We start from the raw sequence: 23,947 nt of genomic DNA on the forward strand, positions 1-23,947 counted from the left end.
GGGACCTGATCCCTCAAGGAAAATGGAAAGACTCCCAGCACCTCTAATAGTTCAGGATGAGGTCATACAAGCTGATATGAGAATTTTTTTCATCTCCTTTCATCCATTTAAAGCCTGATGCAAGTCATGAATCCTTAAGACCCATTTCCTTTTTCTTTTCTATTATTTTTGGAGGACCTTCATCCCATGTAAGTCCTCTCTCTGTTGAACTATAACATGAAGATGGATACTGTGGGGGGGAGGGGAAGTTTTACAAAAAAAAAAAAGCTATCCTTTGCTTTTTCTTATGAAGAAATTTCAGCTTGCATAGGCCATGGTGTGAACAACAAATATGTGATGCTGCAGTTCCTCTTGCCATGTGATAGTAGAGCTATTTCCTGGGTTTGTAGGTATTGATATATTACATGAAAAGGCTTGTGGTTCTTTCCATAATATAATAACATTAAACCCTCGCATCTTAATATATTACCTTGAAAATTCAAAGAGTCAATAGTTATTTTAGGAGGCTATCCAAAGGTTAACCAGATAAATTTAAAATTATGGTCATAAATAATCCAAACAATGACCAGCCGTAGAAACAGATGGTGCTTCTGGAAGGGTCCAAACCATTTCCACCCTTAATTCAATGTAAACCTTCTGTTTGGAGCTCTGTAGCTGAGGTCCTTTGTGCTTGCCTTTAAATGCACAATTTTTTCAAAGATGAGATTTGTGAAACAATCTGTGAAGCTTTTTTAATCAGAAACAATGCAAAGCCCCTGGTATGCATGATTGACAGAAGAACTGAGATAGTTATCCCAAAGTTAGAGAGACTGGTTATGGAATTACACAGATTTGCAACTGAAAATAACAAGCCCATTCAGCCTTAGTTTCCACTGCTGTTTTAGCAAGGATCAGTTCCTGTTAATGGTGTTCAATTGTCAGTCTAACTTGTTATTACAGATTACTCCATGTCTGAAAACAACACATTTTGATACCCACTTTTGATATTTCTGTAGGTTTTTTTCAGCTCCATTTCCTTTGGTTCCTGGAGTTGTCAGGATCAGATGCTTTGGATTTGAAAGGCACCAAGTTACTGAATGCTCTGAAACAGTCACCTGAGTGAAATAACACAGCTCTGCAGGGGCAGGTCTTTTAAACAGCATGAGAGTTACCTGAATGATGATGAACTCAGTAAAGGAGCATGCAGATCAGGTCGTAGTGGTGTCTTCCAGCAGACCCATTCCCAGATATGGGGCTTTTTTTTTCTTTGCCAGTTCCTGTCAGGAAAAAAAAAGGGTGTAGGTTTAATGCTAGGATGTATTCTCTAGGCAAGTTCTTGCCAAAAGCCCTCTCTATGGAACAAAAAAATCATTACATCATAATAATTTTAAAGAATTATGTGAAATAAGTGCAGGATATGCTCGCTCCATGTAATTTATTAGTTCCTGTTCTTCATCAATCTTTCAGTCTCTTCTGAAACAGCTTATTTTTTACTTCCATGGTACTGAGGTCTGCCATTCCAAAAGGAGGTAAAGTTATCAAAAGTGGGAAAAAATGTCTGGGAATTTATGAACTAGATACATGGAGACATAAAACATCATTAAAATCCAAGGAAGTGGTACAGTAATTGCAACTTGGGCAGCATAAGGTAGGACTTAAAAGCGCTTCCTCTTCTTTAACAAATATACTGGAACAAAAATTCAAGAGTTAGTTGCATAAACCTACTCTTATTCTAAAGTGGTTGATTACGGTTGCCTTTTGCTTCATTCAAGAGGCAACAATCAGCTGTATTTATTTATTTGATTGGCTTGTACCTATTCAGCATATTTATAACTATCGATAAAACATGCAAATCAGTGGATAGACATATTTCATACAGAATAATGCCTAATGAGTCACTGAAAAAGAGGGAAAAGTCCTTTTTGCAACCGCTTACAGAATCAAGGCGGCATAGCAACATTTGCAGCTCCAAAGACTGGATGATGTTTAATTCATGTAGCTATGGAGTTTAGGGGCCGTCTGTTGAAAAAGTTGAAAGTAAATACCTTTCAGGATAAAGAAGTTAATATGTTTTACAGAACATGGGAAGGGGGTACGAACAGAGAAAGAGAGAGAAAGAAAGCATATGTGAAGGAAATAAATCCGTCTAGACCCCTGGACTACTCCAGAGAAGTTAAGTTTTAAAAGCTTGCATAAGAACAGCTTCCAAATATTTGTGTAAAAGGCCTGTGTCACTAAGGCATCTGAACTGTAAAACAATACTAAATAAATATACCTTCACAATATTTTAAAAGAGAAGGAACTGAGCTACAGGGACAGTGAAAGCCTGATTTCCATTTCCCTTCAAGTAGGCTGGTACCATTTCAGAGGCATGGATATGAGAGAAAGCACTTCATGTTTCCAGCATGAGTGAAATGGGAGATGTGAGTGGCCCCCAGCTGGTGCCTGGTTCCCAGTTCTCTTGGAGGGCAGCTGAGACTGTCAGAAACAGGACCCAGAATTGTGTACATGTAAAGCAGTGTGCACCTGAGCTACCAGCTAACATTTCTGTTACCCCCCACATGCTTATCAGTTTGTATTGGCCAAATATTATCCATCGCTGTTGTAGTCCTTGTCACTTATGTCACTGTTTATTATTATCATTTTATGAGTTAGTGATGCAGAATTACATTCCAGCATACAGCATGAAATACTTGCTGTCCCTTTGAAGCAACATCTCTAGATGAAAACTGGACTGATCTGATGGCTGTGTGGACAGAGAGTTCCTCTGAGAATTGAATGAGGTGGATTTTCTCTACAAGAATTATTAACTCCCAAATGCTTCAGGGCAAAATGCGATTACTGTGTCTTACTGCACATCTCAGAGCTTAACGGAGCGTTTGGTGTTCAGAGGATGAGTAATTTCTACTACAGGAGTGACTTTCCTGAGGGCTCTCTAAATTGATGTGAGTTTTCCTAAGCAGTCGGTATGCTATTACTAAGTTTGCCTTAGAGTCTTGCACAGTAGGGCTTTATCTTGAGTTGTGCTCCTGTGCACTACTAAAATATAAATATTTCCTAACAATGTAGTGGTAAGTCAGAATGACTCAGAGCACTGGTGGCATCTTGAGAAAGGGCCAGGCACTCCAGCATCTTCTCTGTCTATATCCTGGGAGCTGGGCCTGGGATAGCACTTGGCCTGCTTTGCCTGCGTTGCCTTCAAAGAGTCTGTGAATTCTTCTACACTTTTGGGTTCTCTCATTCCTGGTGGGTACTCAGTAGAGTTGATCCAGAGAACTAAATTTTAGTTACTGATGATGGTTTTCTTTTGCAAGGTTATTATATATAGATATGTTTATACATAGATTTAAACACATATCACAGGATCACAGAATGTTTAAGTTTGGAAGGAAACCACAGGGGGTCATCTGGTCCAACCCCCCTGCTCAAGCAAGGTCATCCTAGAGTACATTGCACAGGGTTGCATTCAGAAGATTCTTGAGTATCTCCAGTGAGGGAGACTCCACAACCTCACTGGGCAATCTGTTCCAGTGCTTGGTCACCTGCCCAGTAATGAAACTCTTTCTCATATCAAGTGGAACTTCCTGTGCATCAGTTTATTCCTGTTGTCTCTTGTCCTATTGCTTGGCACCACCAAGAAGAGCCTGGCTCCATCCTCTTGACACTCTCCTTCCAGATACTTACAGACATTAATGAAGTCCCCTCTCAGTCGTCTCTTCTCAAGGCTGAACAAGCCCAGCTCCCTCAGCCTTTACTCATAAGAGAGATGCTCCAGTCCCCTCATCATCTTCGTAGGTCCTCCACTGGACCCACTCCAGGATCTCCATGTTTCTCTTGTACTGAGGAGCCCAGAACTGGACACAGCACTCTAGATGTGGCCTCACTAGGGCTGAGTAGAGAGGCAGGATCACCTCCCTTGACCTGCTGGCAATGCTCTTCCTAGTGCACCCCAGGATACCACTGGCCTTCTCAGCTGGCTCAGGTACATATGTAGAAACATAGATTGATATATGTTTCTCCAATGGACAAAGGAAAAGGAGAAGAAAGAAGAAGAAGAAATAATGAAAGAAGCAGAAATAATTCAATAAATGATGAAAGATCAGATTCTGGCTTACCGAAGGTCAACTCTATTTTCACAATAGTGAAGACTTCGCAGCATCAGGAAACATCAGGCTTTTGTTTCACTGAATCAGTGCAAAGATTTTAAACAGCACATTTTCCTTGATATTCTTCCAATACAAGATAAGCCCAACAAACAGGCTAGTGAGTGTTTAGCTTTTCTGTGAAGGAAGAGAACTGTGTGTGTACTTTGACCTTATCTTTCCACTATCCACTCTCTAAGCAGAATCACCTTAGAGAGTTTTCAGTATCAGTATATCATTCCTACATCTCCCTAGCTGTTAGTATTACTAAAAATATTGAATTGTTACTGCTACTTCCACACAAGATGTAGAAATGACTGTTCTAAGATGTAGAAATGACTGTTCTTTTCTTTAAAATGGAAAAAAAATGAACAAAGACCAAGCAGGGAGGGTTCCTGTCCTGCCAAGTAGGAGAGCTTAAAATGTGGCAAGCAGACTTGTTTGCAAAATATTATTCCAGTTTTAATCAAGAACAAGTTTCAGTGATATTTTCATAAACACTCGTGCCAGCACTCTCACAAAGAATCTTACGCGTCAATCCTATTTTCTGACAAACAATGACCATAGGGCTATCTCCAAGGTATTTGAGTTCTCCTCCTGTCTATAAATATTTTGATCACCTAAACAAGGTGATGATACAGGTGTTAAATTAGCATGAGCATTTACAGATGCAACCAGTACAGCCATCCACAATTATCTTTGGGTAAAAATATATAAGGAGAAAAACCCAGCTGAAAATCAGACCAGAAAATAATTTTCTTCTAGTGTAGCTTCATTAATTCAATGGAATTACATTGAAATTAATAAATTCAGCCCAATCCTCATACAATTAAACCAAAAATCCAAGTTCCCACACTTCTGCTGGTGTCAGAGTTACAGCTGAAACAATTACTGCATGAGATGATTTTTAAGTTCCATGAAAGCTGTGCTTACTGATTCAGCACTACATTTTAAGTTTACAAATCCAGTGTCAGAAATCAATGGCATAATGTTCTTATAGTAATCTAGGGAAAAGCCTTTCCTAAACCTAATGTACATTGTATTTATTCCTAAAAATCTCATCAGCTAATCCCTTGGAAATAAACTCTTGTTCTATAGATGTCATGTACTTCCCTGTCTGTGTTTTCAATTCAAATGAATGCTTCCTTTTTTGAATTCTCCCACAGTGTATCTTTTACCTCTCTAGAGCCAAAGAAAAATAGTTAATCTTCCAGGAAGATGGAAGACTCCTACGCACAGTTCATAATGAAAACTATGTACGCATGCATTGCACACCTTCGGCTGTCTATATGTTGCACACAGGTCATGTAAGTTGTTCTCAGCCGACTTACACTGGGGAGCCACTCTGCTACAGAAAGTCCAGTTGTGTATGATGTTTGTAAGCAACGATACAAAATTAATCGGGTATGGATTCTGTTTGTAGAGTTCAAGGGAGTTTGGATTGGTTTCTACAAGATTTGACATATAATCTTAATTAAAAAATAGACATATCTTCTTTATTTCACTGTTCCTGAGCATTAACATTTCACTGTTAATAAGCATTAACTCTAGTATCATTTTAACCCAAATCACTGAAAATATCTTTTTTACATGTCCATAAATTTTGTATTGCAAACACTTGTCACTTATTTTTTGTGCTGGAGATTGCTGCAATCTATTACCACAAGGGACCTAATTTTTCCTAATGCAACCACATCTCAGCCACCTGTTTGTTTCATAGAACAGTCTGGGACAATTAAAACTGCACAACTCAGACAAAGAACAGGTTTACAGATGAATTAATGTCCACAAAAATAATCTGAAGGTATTTAAAAAAATAAGTATGTTCATGCATACACAAAGAGTCATGCAAACCTTTAATTTTTGGTCTCTGTAAGAAAACTCCCAGCAATCCTCAGGGATGATGCTGTTTGCACACCTTGCCAAGGTGGACCTTCCAGCTGGACTTTTGGTAGTGCAAGCACTTACCCTGGCTGTTAAGCTACTCTGGCTCTTAAGAAGCCAGTATCTACCACAAGATATCAGATGATATTTCCATCAAAGCTGGTATTTTTCACTAGCAAATAGTAAATAATAAATGCCCCACAGAAAAGTTGAAAATCCCATCAGACTAATATGGTATAGAAATAGAAGAGCATACCAGGCTGATGCTGAAATTCTACTACCTTTCTGAATATCCTAAACTCTGTGATTACAGGCAATTGAACACGTCAATTCTTTTGAAAATTTAGTTGTACACTTCCCTTGAGAACAATCTCATGGAGATTTTCTCAAAAATGGCACAGATGACCTACCATTCCCTTTGTCACCTATTAAATGCAGAAGCAAATTTAGATTCAATGCTAAAACTTTATTCTCTGCTTAACAGTCATTCAAATCCAGAATCTTGGTTTGGGCGTATCTCTAAATGGAAAAGTTAGTCACTCAACTAGGACCCCTCTGAAGAGTGATCAGTGCAATAACTGTCAAGTAATGGTGCTTCACAGAGGTGCTTTGTTGTCCACCATCAGCTGTGAGACCTTGTCTTTAAAAATGACTTTGCATCACTGCTACAAAACCCTACAGGAACCAATGGGAATTGAAGATTTAGTGCAAGAAATCTTATTCTTCATTGTTTGACAGTAAAAGGGCACTTAGCTCTAATAATTTTCCTAATGGCTTAACTTGGAAGTTGTAGCATGTTTCAAAACTAAGCTACTCAGAGTGATTGCCAAAATTAATAAACTATGACATCAGTAATTTTTGAGAGTGAGAATTGAAACTCCACTTGCAGTAGAAGTCCAAACAATTAAAATGTATATTCTGTATAGGACCACAATATTAGCATTGCATCTTTGTGCTAGCTCAGAAGCCTATCTTTTAAAATAAATTACATATCCATCACAGGAGTCAGTTCTGAACCTTGTTCCATTTTTAAATTCCTCTCTATCAGGCAGCTTAGAATTCCTCTCTGTCAGGCAAACTGAATGCTTGCACTTCAGATTTGGCCAAAAATGATGAAAATACAACAGATAAAATAAAGCTTAGTGATATATTTGAGTAAAAAAGGGCCTCATATAAAATGAGGTCAGCTTGGCTTATGTTATACTCAGAGTATAAGTGAATATGGTAAACTTTTTTAGTTGTTCTTTTTGCATGCTGTTCTTCCTATAATATGAAAGGCATTTATGATATATATTGTCATTTGTATTCTTGCCAAGCAGTTTCTGAGTCTTTTCATAAATTTAAAGGAACTACATAACAGCTCATCACATTAAATAAACACACTTTATATGGAAATAATTTTTCAGATAGCAGTAAGATGCATTTTGTCGCAAAAAGTTCTGCTATAGCTTTGCAAAAGCAAGTTAATCATAATCTGATTTAATACCTTATACTAATGATAACTTAAATACAAATGCAGGCATAAATTAGATACACTGATAGTCTCTTATTGCACTTTAAAGACTGCAGATAAATCTGGAATGCGCTCAAAGACAATGTTTTAGTAAGAACAGAGAAATATTAAAAAAAAAAATCTAAATTTGTAGCAGTGATGGGCTAAAAGTGTACTATGTTGCCATGGGACACAGAATATGGAATGATTTAGACAAAGAAGTGAAATATGGTAGTGGAGTAGGGGAAAAAGAAATACATTCACTTCAAGTCTCAGCTTGCAACAGATCTCGTGCTGACTTTGGTGAAAAGAAATGTGCCATATTCTATGTTTCCATAGAATTCCTGGGAAATTTACTACACCCAGTTTGCAGTGGGTGAGATAACTCAGCTACAATGCAAGAAGGCCTGACAGAGTGAGCAGCCATGGTAAGGTCTCACATCATGCTGGCTGTCTTCTCCTCAAAGCCCTGTGCAGCAATGCTTGTACAGGGAATGATTTTCTAGCACTGCCTCTCCCACAGCAAGACTGAAGGTCTCTCCCTGTGGCTTCTGAGACCCCAGAGCTGCCTCCCTGTAGGATGCTTTTTTAAGGGGATCATTCACAACATGGGACAGAAGCTATGAAATGGCAGCAGAAGGAGCAGAGCTGCTTATTCCAGATTGACTGTTGCCAGGAAAGGATCAGAGAACATGTAAACAACAAAGATTTGTAGCTGTCCTCTTCTTTATCAATAAAGGCAATGATTATTTATTATTTACATGATAGGCCAAAGTATACTGGGCATTGTATCCTGGGATGTGCCATATTTTTACATCTTCCTTTAATCTGCTGCAATTTATTTTTAAGTGTCATGCTCAAGTATTGCTGTATGTTTTGCCTCCTGCCTTGTTGCATTCCCAAGGCTTGATTAAGCAGGTTATAATCCTTCAGAAGATGTCTGCTTAAGGCTTAGTAATGCCAGAACGTCTTGCTTTCTTATGTACTCAGGCAATGCTGGTAGATTTCTAATATTTATTTTGTAATCCTGAGCAAAAAGTATTAAGTGTTTTTTCTGGATGAGTCTTCATCCCACCACTTTTCTTCCAGACCTTTTGTAAAAATCTCATTACAAGAGGGTACCGGGCATTCATCCAGGTTTAGCTATACTTTGTGAACTGAATAAAAGGGATGTGAGGGCTTTACAGTATGCACCACTGCAAAATATTCTGTTTTGTTGTTTTGATACACATTAATTAATCAACCCTCTTAGTCAGAAATTATGCAAAATCTAAAGGTTACTGAGAATATACTACTTCCCTAGGGATTTGCACCCTGCTGCAAATAGGAAATTGCCTTGTTCAATTTTTACGAAGACCTCCCACCAGATGTCCCCCTTTCCCCATCAAAATGATAACAAAAGGCTGTCAATTTAAACCCTTTTGTAGAGATTCAATTCTTCATTACGCTATATATCCTATAAAATTAATTAACATACTTTCACTTTGACAAATAGCAGCTGCTTTTATTCATGATGCCATAATAGCCTCAGCCTTTGGGAAGAGCACGTAATCTCAAAGTGCACTTTACACTTAGAGTGCCTGAGCCAGGCAGAGCAGATACCTCCCTGCCTATCTCACAGTGCATGAGAAACAATGGAATATTTCAGGTGTCTATCTTCCAGCACTGGCAATTACATGCAAACTCACTGGGACTGATTTCAGTCACCTATTTTTACAGAAGTGAAAGAAATACAAAAGGTATATTTGAATCTTTTGACCTACTCATTAGGAAGTTTTGACACAACAAAGCCAAAATATTCCAGAGGCTTCAGAAAGTAATAATGTGCAATTGAAATGGGCACTGCCATGAAGGGAGAATTTCTGAAGTGCCCTTTTATTAACATGCTTGCTGGCACAATGGTCATTAGTCATGAAGGTGCACAAAAGAGCCTGAAAAATTTTGGTTGCACTTCTCAGCCAGATTTAATTTCAACCATGGCTGCAACAATCAAAATCACTCTTTCAGATATAGCCATCTTTCTTTCTCTGCATACACCTGTTTCCACTCATTCTGACAGTTTAGTACTTAATGTGGAAAGGGCAGCAGGGCCTGACCATAAGATCATGCTTACATTCCACAGAGTCCAAGACCAACAGGAGAAATGAGTCCATGGCACTTATTTAATAATGAACACAGAATAATGGGATATTTCTGGTGGTTGAGTTCTAGACATTGACAATTAAATGTGCACTCTCTTAAGCATAAGTGTGCTTATTTGATATTTTGTCAAGTGAACTGTGAGGGAAGGTGCAGAGAATTTATTCTCTGGCACTGCTAGTCACAATGTGAGCCAAACCCAGAACCTTAGTATCACATGGGATAAATTGGTTTAAGGGAGTTGAGAGCCCACGATGAACCTAGCCAGTTTTCAGACATGGTTGGGAACAGAATAGTATGTGCAAGCCACAGATTGTGGATTAATCCATTTTTCCTATAATCTGGAACCTCTGTGTACCAGGTGGGATCAGAACTGTAAATATCACCCTCTGATGCCTCCTCATGCCCTAAAACCCCCCCAGACACCAAACCCACCCAACAAACAAACAAAAAAACCACCCTCCAAAAACCCAACTGCAAAAAATTAGGAGCATGAAGACAATGAATTATCTTTACTTTCTCTGTATCACAGCTACTTATGCATATAGCAGAATTAAGAATATTTCTTTCTTCCCACCTTTTGTGACGTTAATACTGTCCTTGTACATCCCTTAACACTGAGAGGTTTCCATCTGATAAACACATTGGATGGTTCAAGTGATAGTAATAACAAACAGTGGGGACAGCTTGACTGACATAATCTATTTACAGACTCAGGGTGTAAGGAGTGATCTTGCAGGGTGCTTATCAGCCAAATCAATGGTCAATGGTACTGGGCACAGATAGTATTTTACAGGCTTAACCTCATAGTTCCCTTCTCATTTTCTTCACTAAACTAAAAAGGCTCCATGAGGAATAAAAAGGGGAAAACTAGTTTATGAAAGGATTTTCTTCAGCTATTAAAAACAAATAAATTCCCAAACGTCCGCTGCAATTGAAACAGACATTTCAAATATTCTAAGATAGGCAACTACTCAGTTGTAGCTCTAATGATTATGATATGAGCTTATGATTTGTACAAAAAGTGCCATAATTACTGTGAATATCCTACTGGATTTTGCAATAAGGAAAGAAGGTATTTTCATGCTTTCTAGGTTTAGGATAAACATAATTGATTTATGATTAGCATGAAGGTCTAGGCTTATCTTCCAAATACATGGTATTTCACAGAGAAATGAGGATAAAGGCATTTTTCTCATTTCTATTGAAACAGGGTATTAACAAGCAGGAGCAATGCTGATGAGAGCTCCTACTAGATGAAGACTTGTCATCATTCATGCTAGATTCAAGTCTATCTGTTGTATGGCAGAAGAAAGATGAATGGAAGGTCAAAAGTCTAAAGAATAACATGAATATGGTTTTTAAAGGACACAATTTAGAAAGTAACACAATTAAGAGACACCAGGTCCACATCTTCCTGTCAGTTCACTACAAATTGATTAAGCAACACTGATCACTAGGCATTTCTTCGGAACTAATGGGAGTCTGAGGTTAATAGTGCAAATTTGCACCCCAGACCACCAGTTCTTGCCAGCTTCTCATGCCATTGAAGTGCTCCAGACCAAGGCTCTCACTGTAGTTTGGATTAAAAAAAAAATATAGTCTAAATTTTTGAAAGCTGTATCAATAATGGAACAATAGTTATTCCTAAAGGGACGTAGATCTATTTCCTGAGACCCAACAATTCCCATCAATCCCACTGGAACTCTGCTCCTCAGCAGCTGATAAAGGCTCTGGCAAGTCTCACTGAACTCACACCCTCAATTTCATGACTTTGGTAGTCCAATTCAGACAGTAACAGAGAAGATAACTACATCTTCAGGCATTTCAGGCATCCTCAGTCTCCACGAATACTGCACTCCAATCAAAGCAGTGGGTCAAATTTGGCACTGCACTCATCTCCAGAAACTCTAGCGTTACACGCAACCCTTGCCGAAAAGGTCTTTTGCAAGGCTAAGCAAAATTGCATTGCTTCAGAGAAAGTAAAGAAAAAGTTCTAGTGCCCTGGTAAGTGTTGGAAAAGACCTCTCCCCTCATTAAACCTGGTGGCTTACATTTTAAACATCTCTCTGGAATACTGAATAATTTTGCAGTATCCTGCCTTGTTCAGCAGCAAAGATGACTACCTGCAGGACTAAGATGTATGGAAAAATATGTGTGAATCCACTGTTAGGGAAGGACAAATGTGATTCTGACCATCCCATGTGACAGGACGAAAGAAGCAAATCATTGTCATCTCTATGCACATTCGAGCCCTTACTCCCTCCAAAGGTTGAACATGGCATCCACAGCAGGATAGCCAGCCATTCCATGTCTGTATTGCTGGCTGAAGTGCCAGTCAGCTACAGAGTTCCCTGGCATTAAGGATTTGTGTTCAGGGGTGTCTGAATTCCAGATATTAGCTTAACCCTGACTAAACTGCCAGTCTGAGTCTCATCGTCACAGATGACAGCATTGGCTATGGTTCATTTCTTTAAGACTTCCTCTGAAGCTTCTCTGCTCCCCTCCCACCCCAGGTTTATTCCTGGCAGTGTATAGAAACCAGCAATTTCATGAGGTTGTTTTAAACACTAGTCCTTATATCTAAAAATCTCTCTCGTTAGCTTTGCTTAAACACATGGCACTCAAGTCCTAGGTGCTTTCTAAATGGCTATCAGTGGACTCTGCGCTTTAAGGGCAAATGTAAAAAGGAACAAACTGAACACATACATCACATACCTTTTAGGGCTGAGACATTAAAAAGCAGAAGCCTAATCTTTGGAATTTTTCAGTATAAATAACTGAGCTTGTTTACTCAACTCCAGAAAATGTCTTCCGCACTGTTCTCTGGCTCGTGCTCTGAGGAGAAAAACTTCTCAACTTTCTACACTATCATTTTCTCTGTTTTTAATTTATCAAAAGCAAATGTAACCTATTAATAAAAGTTATTCCAGTGTATTGATCTGTTTTAAAAACAATGAGAAATACAAGACACTGTGAGAGAACATCCTGCTTTCTTGAAAAATTAATTATTCGATACAATTCACCTTGTCCATAGCTGTTGCTTTTATTAATAATGACCTTCTTGACTGCTCCAGTTTGAATAAAAAAATCAAGACTGTGCAAGCACTGTGTAGCAACATCTGAAAAATAAGCAGAGATCAACATTCAGTAAAGTGCATTACATATGCCTCTTTATCCTTATTCAGTGGCTATAATTTCAATCCTTCAGAGCAGACAGAACAGGCTGCCACCACCTCTGTGTTATTTTGTTGCTAATTAATTAATTAATTACTGTTTAAGAGTGCAAAGTATGGTTTGAAGAGTTGATAGTATTTATTAAGTGTTAAGACATTCTCTAGGCGAATATAGAACGAGATGGAGAAACTTCTTTTGAACAGTTGTACATGTGTTCAGTTTAGCAGTAGAGCAGACACTTTAAAATACATGTGGTTACTTAAACATTTCTAGTTAATGCTGTTGCCATGCAGGATATCAGGGAAGGACACTTTATAAGCTGCAAGATACAGCCAATCAACTGCATGTACTTTGTACTTTACAGTCTCTCTCTTTATTGATTAATAAGATGCATAGGCCTTAACATACATTCTTACTTACAGCCAACATCAAATTAGGATGGAGAGCACCAAGAGAGATGACTTTTGTGGACACCTCTCCCATCACATAGTACAGTGTGAAGAATTACAGACAGCTGTACTCCCAGCTGAAGTGAGCTTCATGCAAATGTGATTTTTGGAGAACTGGATATTTCATTATGAAGTATGCATCTATTAGTAACTAACCTGGTAGAAAAAAGAACAAAAACTCTTAAAATATAAAAATAGAATTGGTCAGATTGGGTTTCCCTTCTGCTTACACGGTTAATATAAGGTAAACAGTAATATTATGGTGTCCAGCTTAATAAATGCACTTACATGCAAAGTCTTTATAAGATAAATGTGTGAGATGTTCTCAAATGCATCAGGTTCTTTAAAGCTTCCACTGATACTCTAAGATTTTGCTCTGGAAAATATGATGTGAAGTAGCAAGAGAAATAAGGGATGATTTCGGGCTTGCAATAATCCTGTAAATTCTTCTACTCATACTCCTGGAGAAAAACTTTGTTATTCAAAATATTGTGCCATGGCTTAGCATAAATGATAGACTTGTTACTTGTTCCTCACTTCACCTTTTTTTTTTTTTTTTTTTTTTGAATGAAATTCCAATTCTTCCCTTATTATTAGAAAGTGGGGTCAGGAATCTGAGGAAGCACTTGTACCCAGCAACTGAATTGGAATTAGGATTCTGTGCTTATGACTTCTTTTCTCTTCTCTCTATGCCTTTAGGGAAATCTCTACTTTATTTTCCCTATGCATAAAAGCCTACATATCTGCCAATTTTAATTAGATGGAGTACAACACCTTCTGGATTGTAAGTGCCAAGCATTATTATGATCTGTGACCTTCAGCTAATGAAGGAGTGCCCTGCTTTCACATAAAGCATGTTAGGTATTAGACCGTGATACTGTTTGAGCACACTGTCCTTCTGATACAAGCTGTGCATAACCTGCTGTGTTGGTAAATCCTTGCTCACACACCTGCACAACACTGTTGAAGTTTGCAAAGATACAGTGTTTGGTGCAAGTCAAGGGTGTGTGTGTTGTGATGTTTATATTCAGCTTATGCAAAGTCAAAGCCTTTTACAAAATGCACTGTGACAGATTTCAAAGTAAAGGAGCATGATAACCTCTCATTTAACATATCTCAAATTACAAGATCAAATGCAGATTCAGACATGTTGGAAGAGAAGTTCTGCTCTGCTGGTGAAAGTTAAAGAATTTAAATAATGTGCTCTGATATGGCCTTGGGACCTCTTGCAAGTTCCATGAAAAGCTACTAATTCTTCTTTATTTCTATCACTTTTTCAAAGTTAGATTTTTTTTTCCTTCTCCCCTAAAGCTTATAATGTGGTAAAGAAGCTGGCAGGAGCAGTTAAATCAGTGTAAATCCCCATGAGAAAGAGTCCATCACACATTTTGCATATCTCAGGGGTTCAAGGACAGTGGGCAGGAATATGATCTGGTTTACAATAATTTAAACTATGACTAATTTGAGTGAACTCACCGGCGTTCCTCCAGATGTCAGTTACAATAACAGAGAGCAGAGTGTGGCTCAGGAAGTGAAAAATAAAACAGAAGATCTGTGTCTTTCACCACTGATGCTGTGACGGAAACCTTCTCTGAAGCAGCAATGTGCTGGTGTTCCAACCATGCTGAATTCATTTACTTTGGCAGTTTCTTGACTGTTCCACTGTCTATTTGAAATGGAAACCAAGTCATGTTGCCTGCTCCTTCTCCCGGCATATGATTACACAATACATCTTCCATTTTTTTGCAATCAATCACTCCCAGTGCTATTTTCCCATTGTGCACCACATTACCTGGCTTTTGGAGAGGTTCCCATTTGAACATGAGTGTAAAGGAAAAACTTAAAAATAAGAGAAAGTGTATATGCATTTGCAAAGTGTGAAGAATGTCTAAGTTGTTCCATGCATTTGCTTGGTCACTTACTGACAGCTGATTTGGAACATATGCTTCTCAGACATTCAGTGTGCTTCTCAATTTTGGGTGTAAAAGCCAGAGATTTTACTGTCAGATATGCAAAGCTTGTTTTCAAAAAGTCAGGACCTGTCAGCTTTATAGACATCTCCTAGTTGGCTAGGCACAGCTCCTGTAATGTGGCTGTTCAATATCAGAGACAGATAAGCCACATGTTTCATATTCTCTGGATTCTATTCAAATTGTTTTGCAGTCAAATAGAGGAAAAACTACAATAAGGTAGATAAGTGACAACTCACATCTAATGAATTGTATGCAACACTTGTTAAAATGGATTTCAAATGGAAAGAAAATGCATTAGAAGAATGTTTTTATTGTTATAAAGGTAACTTAGTATAATTAAAATGTTTTCTCTCTTCTAAATTCAGAGCTCCCACATATTAGTGGATAGAGCATCCTTGGACAAGTTGTTTTAGGCTTAATGTAAAGATGTACAAACTGAGGTATTTATATTAAAAAAGAGTGTCCAAGACCAAACAGCAGGCCAGTGGAACAGCAAGGAATAAAGTTTGAGAGATGGAATAAAACTGAATAAGGCCATATTTAAAACAAAGAAAGGTCTCAGAGAAACAGGTGGCCACTGACTTCATCCAAATGCTGACAAAGTTTCTTTCCCTGTTGAGGCACAGCCCTGTGTGCCAATATCTAAGGAAAGGCACGAATTCTGTCAGCAATTGATTTACCTTGGGTTAGTGCTTCATCCATCTATAGAAAAGCTGCAGTAAAGCTACCTAATTGATCAACTAATTCCTCAGGAAAAGTGCTTCTGTCACCAAGAGTCTGTCATTCTCAAAGGGTTGGGATTTCCTCTCCTACTCCACTAAACAGCCCTTTTTTGTCTCTTAGATGGCTGGTGTGCCTCCCCACTGTCCATGCTGACATTTTGGTCCTTTCTTGACACAATTTTTGCTAGTGTCCCTCACCTGTCACCTTCTTCTTGTGCCTCTTTGTTGTCTGGACTCTAGTCACTGACTCAAGCTGCTGTTACTGTCTCCTCCTTCTTGACCTGTTTCGTTTGGTAGCAAAGAAACTGACCCTATGTTCAGCACCATTAGCTTTTCCCACATTTTTCTTGATCCCTCTATACCTTCACCTGTTTTGCTGATAAAGAATTGATGCCTTAAGGGAGGAGCGCTGCCTGATTTCAAGGATCTTGAGGACTGCCATTGTATGGAGGCACTGTTCAGTGCCTCAGGCAGGGGTGGTGGAGGATTCTTGCATCATTCATCTCTGTGTACAGTGGCCACAATCTGGCCTCTGGCTGCAGAACTGTCAAACCTTCATAAGCAACCACAAATTACTGAAGAGCTAATTTTTCTAAAGCTGGGCCCACATCCAACAACTCTCTTCTTTGACAGTTAAAATTGCAGAGATTGCACATGCACACCTATTCTAACCATGGCCATAAAAGGTGCCTCATACAGAACAAGTAAGATAATTTTTCTGGAGAAGACTACAAATGCTATTTGTACAAATGTTAGACTTAAAAGGAGCAATATAGAGACAACCGACACATGCATAGGGCTCCTCAGGCTTAGAAGAAAAGAGCTGCAGTTTTGTTGTCTGACTTCCTGAAAATGAAGGGACAGAGCCTGGGGAAATGTAACTTGGGATAGTGTTGCAATGGTGAGACCTATATTATCACACTTCCCAGAAGAGCCAGTTTTACGTCTTACTGCAGTGTTAAACCAGGTGAGCAAGTCAAATTAATAAGATGAGAACTTTAAATGGAAAATTAACCAACCAAGGGGAGGAATTATTTGAAAATGTGTTTGTGGTTAATCCCTTCTGTGCTATTATCAGGGAAGACTGCCACAGCTGCAGGGTATGTACATCTCAACCCGCTGACATGCTTAACTGGAAGTGAAAAAGCAAGGGGCGAAACATCGACTGAACTGGCATCTAAATTGCACCTTATTAAACAGAAAGGTGACATTTGGAGCATATGAGTTGGGACTTGCTTTTTCAGCATCTGAACATTCATTTGTAAAACTGGTTCTCTTGTTATTGTGTCAAAATCAGAGATTCCCAGCCAGGTAGTTGACAGGTTAGACAAAGAGTCCTGTTCAGTAATAAAACAGTCATTCAGGTGTTCTCTAGTTTTCCCTCCAGCATTTGCACAAAATATATGAAGTATGCTCGGGCCTGATACACTCTTTCCCTTATCTACAATTTGATAATTATTGCTCCAGAAGTGGAGAAGAGATGTTTGAACTAGCACTAGAGTATGTGAAAATAAGAGGGTCAATAATATTTTGGCTCTCAGGAAGGCTGGTGACATGTTCATTTTATCCATATGATTTGTTGCATTAAATTAAATTAAATGAGTGTTGCCCATACTGGTGTCTAGAATAGTGTGGCACAGCTCAAGTGTGAGTTCACACTCTGTGGTTACTTGACAACTGCAAAACAGTCCATCGCTAAAGATGCAAAATGCACTGTTTATCAAACCATTGATGTGATCTCACACTTTGGGGAAGCTTACTATCCTCCCCTGCTTTCATCCAAATGTTTATTTTTAGACATTAGCAAATAGTTCACTCCTTTCTCCTCACCTTTTGGATGACTATGCATCCCTTACAGGCTTAGAATGATTCCTTCTTTCCTCTGTCTCACTCTCTCTTATCCACAGCCCTACAGTGGCCCTAAAATTATGCCATTAATATTCAGCCAAGTAAGACCTACACTGACTACTAAGACCACAAAAAAACCTCAGCCAGAGCAAATAATCACAATGTAGTAACCAGGAATTAAAAACTGCAAGCTTTTTAGTTTCTGCAGTGACCTGTCCTCATCAGTCCAATATATGGACAAGAGCCTGGCCACATAACTTCTGTGCAGATACAAGACTGTAGACACTGAAAGTAAAGCAACTCACTGCGAAGACCTTTGTATCTCATGTGTTTTGAATTTCATTGCTTTTGGTGTTTGTTACTCTGCTGAAGATGCAGTTCTGCAAAAAAAGGACTGCTTACTGACACAGCAAGAGGACAGGCAGCCTACCAGTAATACAGTAGGTACCAAAAGGTGACTTTATAATACTGTCGCATTCTTCTAAGAAATGTTGATTATGATGCTTTAGAAAGCGCTCTTTGATTACGACACTACCCAATGATTTTTTTTACCTGATACCACTTCTGTCTAAAAAAAAAGTCTGGTATTTGTTGTGAAAAAGCTACTCCTAATGGCACTTCCTACATACAATTTGAAGTGGAAATAGGAAGAAATTGCTCACTTGTTCTTTCAAAACCTGTAGTTATGTTGCATTTATATTTGCAACCCTATCAGCTCAGGTAGCAAGAAACAACTCTCCTTGCAACACAATATCTGCAGGGGAATACTTACCTGTATTTGATGATCACAGGGTTGGGAATGCCAACACTTACTCTCTCAAATGCCAAAACTCCTTAACTGTCAGCAAAACAAATAAAATAAATCATACATGTTGTACTGAAGAAGTGGTATGTAAGGGAGAAACGGATATAGTGATTAGAGTTCATACTGGAAACAATGGTAAATCTGGATGGGTGACGAACAGGATTTGTGAAAACATTTCTAAAGTAATCTTTATTACATCCATTCCCTAGCATACAAGGCCAGCTAGCCAAGAGGAAAAATGGGGACTCAATAAACAGTGTAGAAGAGACAGGAAAATACCTTGACATAATACTAGAGAATTTTTGGTGCTCCATCTAACCAAAGTAAAGTGAGACCTGCATCTGACATAATTGGCAAAATTGGGAACTATGTAACCAGCAGCTGGGAGAACACCGAGATATAGTGAACAAAGACATTTGTTAGGTACTAACGGGGCTGCCATAATTTAAGAGGCAGTAATAAAAGTTCATGCAGAAGGTACAAAAGCCCAGGGGAAGGAGCAGTCGATCAAGTACTACAGTATAGTAGCCACCAATATGTCTTATGCAAGTCCACATCACAGTGTACAAAGGACAAGCTGCAATAATTTTAACATAAATGAGTCTAAAGAATCTAAAGAATTTAATGAAGCCCTAGACAAGTCACAAAGCAAAAATTTACGAAAGTAAATGGTGATGGATGAAAAATCTAAGACAGAAACAGAAATTTTCCACATTGCAAAACACCAAGCAATGGGATGTATCAAGGATTTAATTTGATGAATTTAGTAAGGATTTACTTTGCATTTCTGCGAACACAAAAAATTGTAAAGAATCCTAGGGCCTGTTTAGATGCCCAATTAAACATTAGGCTAGAAAACACAATCATACAGACATTTGGTAGGAAATTTTGAGTACTTAGTAATGGTTTAAACCCTGTGTAACTATTGCTGATCTTTGACCAAAATGAAACAAGCCAGCTCTGAAGAATTCTAAACTGGCATCAATCTAACCCACAGTTATCATAACCACTCCCCCCTTGCCCCCTGCAACTCTCCTCCATAAAAGTGTTGGTACGCAATTAGAGACTAGTTATGACCAAGCTGAAACATCAGAACCTAGTTATATTTCCATAACTTGCAGCTAAAAAATATACAATTATTTAAATACTTAAATTGCTCCCCAAAATAATAGTTACCCAAAGATAAATAATACCATCATTGACAACATACTGTATACCTTTTTCAAGGACATTTATCACATATTTTAGGAATTAAATGCCTCTGTGTTTTTAAATATTTTTTCCACATTGGGCTATAAGACAAAACTTTTTATGGGCATAAACCATAGCTTTGAAGTAAAATTAATTTATTAATGAAATTCAGGTATGGTTTATTATTGCAGCTGAAATGTCTGCCTAAAGGAAAATTAATATATTAAATATTTTTTCCATAGAATAGTCTCCATAAACTAGAATTGTTTGAAATAAGCCTGATCCTAAGGAGATGTGAAGGAGATGTTATTTTTAACATGAGAAGCAAATCATAGCTTCCAGTGTTTGACTTCCCAAATCCCTTTAAGTTTCTCATTTAGTTTCAGACTGCTCTGTTTACTAGATCTTTTTCTCTAGTAAAGTTGTATTTTATATATTTGGTGGGTTTGTGACATGACTTTTTGATCTTTCTTAATTCCAGTCCAAATCAGTGAGGCATTCTGGCAACCTGAAAGTGAATTTAAATGATCCTTGCCTTCATTTATAGGAGTATTGTAAATAAATATTTATGCCTCGATAAAACAAGGCACTTAAATAAATGTATAATTTAATCACATCCCTATTTCCTGAAATATAAACTCTTAACTACATGGAAAGGATCTGAGACTGTTTTCCCAACTCGCTTTTACCTTCTTCTTTTCTTACTTTGAAATTTACATACGTACTGGAAAAGATTCACTAAGGAGTTCAAGACGTGGACTTCACAGAGTGACAGCATACTGCTGCTATGGCCACCTTGGAGAGACAAGCCTACTGCATTTGCACAGCTCCAAACAGAGATGGGAGGAGATTACTGAAGATAATGGCACAGCTCCCCAGGCTGCAAAGTTCCAACCAAGCCCTGGGCCTGAATTTAGCTGCATACAGAAGTACCTGAGTTTTTCTCCACTGGTTGTCTATTGTCAAGGTTGAGTTACAAGCCCATTTCCTCTCTGCAGCATTAGCTCATGGGTTTCCTTTTATGTTTGTGGTGCCTTGCTAGGGAGCACCTGTCTGTGCCGCTTTCCTCATTTCCTTTAAAATGAGATTAATAGATAGCAGCCTGCATCTGAGGTGCGCTGCAGGACGTTCTTCTTTGTACAATGCTTAGATCTTGCAAAAGCCTGATTTAATGCCGTCAGACCCAACAGAACCCATTCCCACTAACATTTGGGGTGTCTCGGAGCATATGACAGAAAAAGTCCTGCTCTCAGCCCCACCAGGGCCAACTAGTTAAGAGCAGGAAACAAGAGGATTAGTTTGTTGTATGAGCTTCCACTTCCATTTCCAGAACTCATGGGAGTGTGATCTGGCCAAATGTTTCTTTAAGAAAAATCTGGTGCTCCAGGGTTCCAAAATTTAACAAAAAATGTGACAATTTCCAGTGTGATAAAACACTCAAATCTCTGACAGTAGTTTAGTCATGTCCAGTTTTTGGTACCTTCCAACACAGATGCCTTAGGTCTGTATCTGATCTAATACAGTATTTGGAGGCTACAATACGCTGGCAAAGAAGCAATTTTCTACTAAGATTGATGCCAGACTATCAAATATTTAGATTATTCATCATTTTAGAAGTATACAACAGTACATATGCATCTGCTGTCAGAACTAAAGCAGAAGTTGTACAAAGCACAATAGTTTTGAAAATATGTTGCCTGCTATTAAGAAAAAGAATAACCCTACACCATTTCAGAGACCTTTTTTCTACAAACATTGAAAAAAAATTCTGGAAGAATCGCCAAGTTTACAAATATGCACACACATTCCACATATGGATATGCTTTAGTAATCATCTTTACAAACCTTTTAGGCTACACATGGCTCTAATAAATAACCCATTCACAAACAATATATTATCATCTAAAAAAAAAAGGAAAAAAACCTAAACCCTTTTCATATACAGCCCAACAGTTCTAGTGTTCACTTTCAACTCCCAGCTCCATGATCAATCATTACGTCAGTGCTCATTTTTCATGGTTGGGTGTTGAACAATAAATGGAAAAGAAAATGACTGAAAAAAATTAATATTGTCTCTGACAATGAGCGAAGCTCAAGAAAGAGCTCACAGGCGACAGCTGAGGACAGTCTGCCCTCTGTAAGTTGCAAATGTAATAAAATCTGAACTTTTTTCCTCCTTTCTTTTTGAACAGAGTTCACATGGGCCAAACTGCATGACGGGAAGGCTCACATGTCAGTCCCTTTGTGTAAATAGTAAACAGCTGCAGTTAAATGTTTTACCCCTTAAAGGACAATACTTATTAGCTCAAGGTTAAGAGCCTTGCAGAAGGTCAGCCTAGCTACTGCAGAGCTGTGAAATATCATCCTTTGGCTATCTGCTGACATACAGTCTAGGGCTGAGTTATGCGATATGGGCAATGCAAGCCTCACCACTCAGTTGTGTTCCACAATCCCCGAATTATTGGGGCAGTATCTGCTTCTGAGAGGTAAGACCCTTTCTCAGCCTTGATCCCATGAGTTTTCTTTACTCCTGAGCCTCATTAGATTCAGTCACTTCTATGCCAAATGTATGCTTCTTGTGTCCGCGCGGGCCAGGCTAAGAACTTTTGACTATGCAGAGTGTTTTGTGCAGGGGTGGATGCAGAGCAGGAGGAGTGGCAGGAAAGTCCAGGAGAAAATATGATCCAGTGGCTAAAGGTATTCTCTGCCTGTGTGTGAGATCCTGCATATCAATCCATAGATAGGCAGGTCTCATAATAGGGAAAGACAGTAGTGCTAATGGTAGCTGGGTAATTTTGCCTTTCTGGATGCTTTTTTTGAAACTTGGGTGCCCTTATGGGAGGGACTGACAAAGCCTTTCCATACTGTGGATGTGGAGCTGAAGCAGGAGACACTTGGCAGTGTGGTGCTGGGACAGAGAGAGGTAAGGGTTGTAGGAGAGCAAGCGCTGAGGACCAGTTGTCTGATCTGGGAGGTAATTGCATGATCTTGACTGTGCTGTCTGCATTTCCCCCAGTGTGATGATGCACATGGTAGAGAAAGAGTGATAACTCATTCCTTCACCTTTCCCCATTTAAATCTGTGCCTGATATGTCTAGCCACAGTGCAATATATTATATTTACTCATGGACTGTGTTAATACTCCTTCTTCTACTAAATGGTGCATTAAAATAGTAGGAATGCATGATCTGGCTAATCTTTTTTCCTCATTGTTATTTTTTTCTTACTTTTAATGAGGATTCAAATCTTACTTCTCAGAGTTAGCAAGAATATTCACCTTTTTCTTTGTCACGTGGGACTCAAACTTCTCATCTGGGTCTAAACATGCCCAATTTTTATTTTCTTCTAGTACCAACACATCAGCCATCCAGCTTATCCCGAGATATGGAAGAGGTATTTACCTTGGCAAGTAAATAATTCTGAGCCTGATTGATGCCAGACCCTAGGCAGTACTGATTATTTCTCTTTTTGGTGGTATGCAGAAGTCTTTCATCAAAATCAAGGCACAGGGCATTCGAATCCTGATATTTTTTAGCTGAATGTGATCACACTTATGCTTCTGGTACACTGAGCAGCTTTTGTCACAAACAAAATGTTTTGTGCAGCTCTATTTTCAGTCTGTATCATTATTTATCTAGTGCCTAACATCAGAGTACACGACCTATGAAGGTCAGTACACTTAAGGTACAGAGATCATTCTGTCTTTCTACATCTTGTTGTAAACTACTCCAGTACTCATTTCATGTACAAATGCTATTTGTTTGATTGATGAAATATACCTCTGAAAGCAGAAAACATAAACAATGAAAATAATCAACTAATAAAATCTTTAAAAAAGCATCTCCATCATAAGTTTTGCTTTTTCAGACTGGACTGTACAACACTATTTCACAGACAGAAGAGAAAGTAAAAAGGTGTCTGAGTTGCCAAGAGGTTTCACTTCCCTTGGACTGACACCATTCTTATGCCACTTTTTGAAGAACATCTTGGGTTTAGACTGGGGTCCTGAGTGCTGCAGCTGAACTCATCTTTCTCCCAACAAAAAGTAGTGTCTAATGTAAACTGACTTCTTGAAAGTGTCTCAAAACACAAAGGATGAATTTTTGTTAATGAATGAGTAGTACTGACCCCTTGCATAAGTTTGAC

This window comes from Corapipo altera, unplaced genomic scaffold, assembly GCF_003945725.1.
Source record: "Corapipo altera isolate COAL_440 unplaced genomic scaffold, ASM394572v1 22b, whole genome shotgun sequence".
Lineage (NCBI taxonomy): Eukaryota > Metazoa > Chordata > Aves > Passeriformes > Pipridae > Corapipo > Corapipo altera.